Here is a 6,940-nt window from a genome sequence, read left to right on the forward strand (position 1 = left end):
TTGATGTTAGGGGGCCCTGTGAGCATCAGTGTCCAGGGGCCCCCCAGGGTTGTTAATCTGGCCCTGCCTCTCAGTGAGAAGATTGCTGGTTCAAATCCCAGCCTGGGATCTTTCTGTGTGGAGTTTGCATGTTCTCTCTGTGCATGCGTGGGTTTTCTCTGGGTACTCCAGATTCCACAGACCAAAAACATGCATGTTAGGCTGATTGGTAACTCTAAATTGTCTCTAGGTGTGAGTGAGAGAGTGAATGGTTGTTTGTCTCATTTGTCTCCATGTGTCCCTGTGATGGACTGGAGACCTGTCCAGGGTGTCCCACCTGGACCTGGCCACCAGTGAACCCCACGTCCTGAAAAGGAAGAAGCCGGTAAAGATAATGGATGGATGTTTGGAGTCAGTTGTGGCAGCATCTTGAATTGGGCTGACACCAAGCGTTAAGCAATTGTAGACATAACTTTTAATAATTATTTCTTTAAAGTTTCTTTAAGTTCTGTCCAGTGGTTCATGAAATATTTATCTCTGATAACATGAAACACAGACTACCACTGCAAAAACTTTATTGTCCACCTACACTTTTCAGGTGGAACAAAATTTAAAAGGATAGTTCATATATTTTAAAGTTGGATTTTGTGAAAAGGTAATTGTTACATTTGTATTCAACAGTTCTCTATATTAAATTATATGATTATTTTTAATGTGTTATAGCACATTTGATGCAGCACTTCCTGCAGGAGCATCATATTTCAGCTGAAATAACCCTGGAATGTGAATGCACAGAACCTTAAGGTTTATGAAATAACTTAAGGTTTATCAAATAACGGTCGCACAACAACAGCGCTAAAAATACGAGTCTGGCAGGAGGAGCAGACATGCAACTCATTTCAAAGCGCGTGCGTACACTGATGTGATCATCCTCACGCTTCTCGCACGCCGCAGCTGCGTCTTTTATTTGTTCTACGTCAAAGGCGCAGCGGCGCAGCGGCGCTGAGCGAGCATGAGCTCTGCGCATGCGCAGCCGTCCCAGCAGCGCTCCATAACTTATCAGCGTCTTACAGTAAGAAAAGTCCTGGAGCAGAAAGCTGGGCGTGTGTCAGTGCTGTCCTCAGAGGTCAGGGTGTCACCGCACGCCTGAATGACAGCTGCTGCATTTGGTTGAACTCTGCATCAGTTTGGATTAAATATATTTGATTAAAACAGGAAGAGCCGCAGCAGCAGATGGAGCCTCCAGCCGAGCCGGGACTCAGCCCAGTGGAGCTGGACTGGACCGAGCACAATCTGGAGGCAGTGAGTTTAATCACACACACTACAGGAACTGTAACTGTTGTGAGACTTTCTTTCAAGATAATAATATGAATATTTTGAAGGAGAACCTTTTTGGTGCAGCTTTGTTGCTAAATAATTTGATTAGTTATTGAGTCAGTTGGTTTATGAGGCTAAATATGATTTCTTTTTGTTGCGTTTTCTCAAATAAATGCTTTTTACAAATGCAAATTCCCCAGATTTCTTTGAATTCACGCCATTTTAGTTCTAGACATTTCAAGGAAAATAAAATAAAAATCATGCTGTGAGAACAAGAACAAAACCAACAAGGTTCATTAACAAACAGTTTATGATCCTATAAGTTTTTGTTGATCCAAACCATATTCAGAAACAGCAGAAATGCTTAATTGTAAAGTAAATCATATTGTGTGAAAACTTTATTTTTTACAAATGCAAGAATAAAACATTTAACATTTATGTTACGCAAACATATTTCTGTTTAATAGAACATGCTCTTTGTGAGTCTACTGTTAGATTAATATCAAATGAGTAGCTTGTTATTTCTAAAATATTATTAATATTATTATATTATTATGGCTTTCTGTTTGCTGTTTCATGTTTGGGAAACTGAGCCATGTGTAACCTGATTCCAGCAGGTGCTATCCTAATAATAACCAACACCATGTGCTTTGGATTAGTTGCTATGGTGACAATTTTTTAAACTCTAAAATAATTGGTCATCCAGCCTGAGGGATCTGATTTTATTGTAAAATTGAACAAAAAACACAGTCCTTCGGAAACATTTATCAACATCTGACCAAATTAGTATTTTTTTAACGTCCTCAGCCAAATTATAAATGTTGTTAAATTACATCCATCCATCCATTTTCTTTACCCGCTTATTCCATTTTGGGTCACGGGGATCGCTGGTGCCCATGTCCAGCAATCACTGTGCGAGGGGCGGGGTACACCCTGGACGGGTCGCAAGTCCATCACAGGGACACATAGAGACAAACGAGACAAACAACCATTCACTCTCTCACTCACACCTAGGGACAATTTAGAGTTACCAATCAGCCTAACATGCATGTTTTTGGTCTGTGGGAGGAAACCGGAGTACCCGGAGAAAACCCACGCATGCACGGAGAGAACATGCAAACTCCACCCAGATGGCCCCTGGACCGGGGTTTGAACCAGGGACCTGCTCGCTGAGAGGCAGCAGCTCTACCAGTTGCGCCACCGTGCTTGTTAAATTACAACTTATTATTATTATTATTTGTAATTTCTTTATGACTTTAATCAAACTTTTCACCCTCCAGGGTCTGTACACGCTGTACTTTGATCCAGACATGGAGCGTAAGAATGCGGCCCAGAAGTGGTTGACCCAGGCCCAGGTCTCAGCTCAGGCATGGCACTTCTGCTGGGTCCTGCTCAGGCCTGACAAGGTTCTGCTCTCCCTGCACATGCACATTTTTTATCACCTGTTGCCAAAAGGCAGGATGTGTGTGTGGTCATTTGTTGGACACTTTAGCAAAATAGCTCATAACAGATTGTTTTAAATGACCAGAAAGCAATCACTGGATGCATTTCTATAACTGAATAACTTTGGAGTCACCAACAAAGTCAACCGACCTTAGAAAACACAAATATAGCTACAACTTTACAGATATTGAGCTAGAATTTGGTGTGATAGTAGCTGAGAGTCATTAACAACACATAATTTAGACTCTATCAACGTTGCACATAATGTTATTTTCAAGGTTTGACAAGAACAGATGTCACAAGATGATTTTCATTTAAATCTCTGGGATGAAACTTAGGTGCTTTTCAGTGTTCGTTTTATGTCCAAGACCTGAACATCAGAACTTCACAAAGATTCTTATAAATTTTGTTCTTGTTGCCGGATCACAGTGTAATTACTTTTTTCTTGCAGATCCCAGAAGTTCAGTTTTTTGGTGCAAGCACCCTCCACATCAAGATCTCTCGTCACTGGAGTGAACTTCCCTCAGAGCAATATGAAAAACTCAGAATGCAGCTTCTTTCCCATATCTTACGTTTCTCCTCGGGGCCCAAGATGGTGCTGACTCGTCTCTGTGTAGCCTTAGCCTCCATGGCTCTTAACCTGATTCCCCAGGCCTGGTCTCAGCCAGTGGCAGACATGGTGAGGGCTTTCCAACCGCAAAAACCTGATCCTGAAGGTGGCTCTGATGAAAAGGCTTCTCAGGACCCCCAGGCACACTGCTTTGCTCTGCTGGAGCTTCTCACCGTATTTCCAGAAGAGCTCCATAGCAGCCGATTAGCCCAGGCTCGTCGTGCCCAGCTGAGAGCAGCTCTGACAGGGGAGTGGGCCATGGTGTGCACTGTGCTGCGGCAGCTCGTGCAAAGTCAAGACTCATCCATTAAGGTGAAAGAGAAGGCACTTTGCTGCTTGTCCAGCTGGGTGGGGCTGGATGTTTCGTTAGGGGAAAGCCATGAACTGGTGCAGGACTGTTTCTCTGCGCTGTCCAACCCAGAGCTGTTTGACACAGCAGTAGAGACAATCGTTACTGTCATCTCACAGCCCGACTGCCAGAGGTGAGAATCAGTGATCACAGGTGACGTTTTGTTAATCCTGCGTGACTTCAAGCTCCTGTGTGCAGGTACACCAATGCTCTGCTGAGCCTGATGCCTCTGGTTCTGGGGCTTTTCGACCAGCTGAAGACAGCCGTTAAGGACAGGGACATAGAAACCTCTCATGGGATCTGTCGTATTGCTGTTGCTTTGGGAGAAACACACTCCAGGTACCGACAGGTGCACATTTCCACTGTAAAACCAAGCTTTAAGATGTGTTTTGGGGTTTTAACTTGTTTGTGTTTGACAGGGTTTTGCTGGAACATTTAGACCATTGGCAAGATTATCTTGCTTTGGTGAACATGATTCTGTTTTGTACGAGCATCCCTGGATACTACCCAGTTAATGAGACCACCAGCTCCCTCACACTCACCTTCTGGTACACGCTGCAAGTATGCAAATGAAAGAAGTTCAAAAACATAAATCTAACTTTCACATATTTAATTTTCATTTTGTTGGTGTTTGTTGACTCTTTAGGATGTCATTTTGTCATTTGAGGAAGAAAAACAGGCCATTTACCTGCAAGTCTACAGACCTATTTACTTCCAGTTGGTAGACGTGTTGCTGCATAAATCACACTATCCATCTGATGAGGAGTACGCATCCTGGTCTTCTGATGACAAGGAGCAGTTTCGTATTTACAGGTAATAAAACTGATGGGTCCATTTTATTCAGCTCTAGAATTAGATTGAGCCTATTAATGAGCATGTCAATGTACGTTTTTAAAAGCTGCACCGGTTCTCTAAAACAATTAACTCACTAAAGAAAAATAAATAAAATTATGTGTCAAACCCCAAAGAGAGACTGCAGTAATGAAGAACAGAAAAAAAACACTAGTAAAAATATTCTAAAACTCACATAAAAATAGAGTGAATAAATCAAGTTGCCAAGTCTAAAAGAGTCAAAATGTGGAGAAGTCCATGTGCTGCTGGATACTGGACTTCTTCACCAACAGACCACAGGCAGTGAGAATCGGCTGTTACCTCTCCTCTACACTACTCCTCAGCACCGGTACACCTCAGGGCTGTGTTCTCAGTCCACTCCTGTACTCATTATTTACACATGACTGTACCGCCAAGCACAGCTCTAACGTCATCCTCAACTATGCTGATGACACCACCATCTTGGGCCTCATCACCAACAATGACGAGAGTGCCTACAGAGATGAGGTGAAATCACAAATCAGCTGATGTCAGGAAAATAACCTCTCTCTAAATGTCAGCAAAAACAACGGAGATGATAATGGACCTCAGGAAACAGAGTGGAGGTCAGCACTCCACCATCAACATAAACAACACTGAGGTGGAGCAGGTCAACAGCTTCAAGTTCCTCGGCGTTCACATTACCGAGGATTTGTCCTCGACTTTACATACAAACACTGTGGTCAATAAAGCCCAACAAAGACTCTACTTCCTAAGAAGACTAAAGAAGTTTGGTACAAACACCGGCATCCTCACCTACTTTTATAGGTGCACCATTGAGAGCCTGCTGCCAGGCTACATCACAGGGTGGTATGGGAACTGCACCAGTCAGAAAGCTCTACAGAGGGTGGTGCAAACAGCAGAGCATATCACTGGTAGCAGTCTCCACACCATCCAGGACAACTACCACAGCCAATGTCTGCATAAAGCATGCAGCATCATGAAGGACCACACCCACCCAGCACAAGGACTCTTCCATCTACTACCCTCAGGCAGATGATACAGGAGTCTGTCATCACATAGAAAAAGACTAAAGAATAGCTATTAGTCAGTCAGTCAGAGAGTCAGAGATTCTTTATTGTCATTCGCACCTCATGTGGTACATGTGGTGGAGCGAAATTATGTACACAGGGTCCCAGTTACATCCAACAATAAAATGTATAAGAAAAACAGTAATAACATCTAAGATATGAACTAAGAAAAACATCAACTAAATATACACTAAGCACTCATAACATAAAAACATTGAACATCAGCACAAACATGAACATGAGTCTGTGTGAGCGGATATGCACGCATGAACACATCAACATTGAAACAGATCAGCAGCAACATGAAACAGATCAGCAGCAACATGATGTGATTTTTCACAGTGATTATTCTAGTTAGAGATTCATGAGTCTAACAGCCTCAGGGTAGAAGCTGTTCCTCAGTCTAGTGGTTCTACACTTAATGCTCCTCAACCTCCTTCCTGAGGGGAGCGGGGCAAAAAGTGTGTGTGCTGGGTGAGTGAGGTCCTTCATGATGCAGGTAGCCCTCTTCCTGCATCTAGAGTTGTAGATGTCTGTGATGGTGGGGAGGATGACTCCGACAGTCTTCTGTGCAGCCTTCACCACTCTCTGCAAAGCTTTTCTTTCTGCAGCTGTGCAGCCTCCATGCCACATGTTGATGCTGGAGCACAGGATGCTCTCCACTGCACACCTGTAGAAGGAGGTGAGGACTGAGCTTCCCAGACCAGCTCGTCTCAGCCGCCTGAGGAAGTAGAGTCTCTGATGAGCTTTCTTGATAAGGCTGGTGGTGTTGTTGCTCCAGCTGAGGTTGTCATTCATGTGCACACCCAAGTACTTGTAGCTAGAGACCACTTCCACTGCAGATCCTCTTATGTTCAGGGGGGTGCAGATGTTTTTGTTCCTTCTGAAGTCCACAATCATCTCCTTTGTCTTCTTCACATTGATGTGAAGGTTATTCTCTTTGCACTAGCTCTCCAGGTGTTCCACCTCTTGCTTGTAGCTGGACTCATCATTGTTTGTGATGCATCCCACCACCACTGTATCATCTGCAAACTTTACAATGTGACAGCCTGGATGGGTAGCTGCACAATCATACGTGAGCAGAGTAAACAGGAGGGGGCTCAACACCCATCCCTGAGGAGAGCTAGTGCTGAGGGTTATGGTGGAGGAGGAGAAGTTGTGGATCCTCACTAACTGTGGTCTGTTTGTTAAGAAGTCTAGTACCCAGTTGCAGATGGAGGGGCTTAGTCCTAGTGTAGATAGTTTGTCCATCAGGGTTTGGGGGATCATGGTGTTGAAGGCGGATGTGAAGTCCACAAAGAGCATACGGACGTAAGAGTTTTTCTGCTCCAGGTGGTTGAG

General features: G+C 43.8%; 1 protein-coding gene across 1 annotated transcript in view; it reads left to right on the plus strand.

Annotated features, from left to right (window-relative positions):
• LOC119414178 (histone-binding protein N1/N2) overlaps positions 1 to 6,940 on the plus strand; it is a 44,084-nt gene that overhangs the window by 13,885 nt on the left and 23,259 nt on the right. The gene's annotated exons all lie outside the window — the stretch shown is intronic.

Source organism: Nematolebias whitei, chromosome 9 (genome assembly GCF_014905685.2).
Source record: "Nematolebias whitei isolate Nwh7 chromosome 9, NemWhi1, whole genome shotgun sequence".
NCBI classification, from domain to species: domain Eukaryota; kingdom Metazoa; phylum Chordata; class Actinopteri; order Cyprinodontiformes; family Rivulidae; genus Nematolebias; species Nematolebias whitei.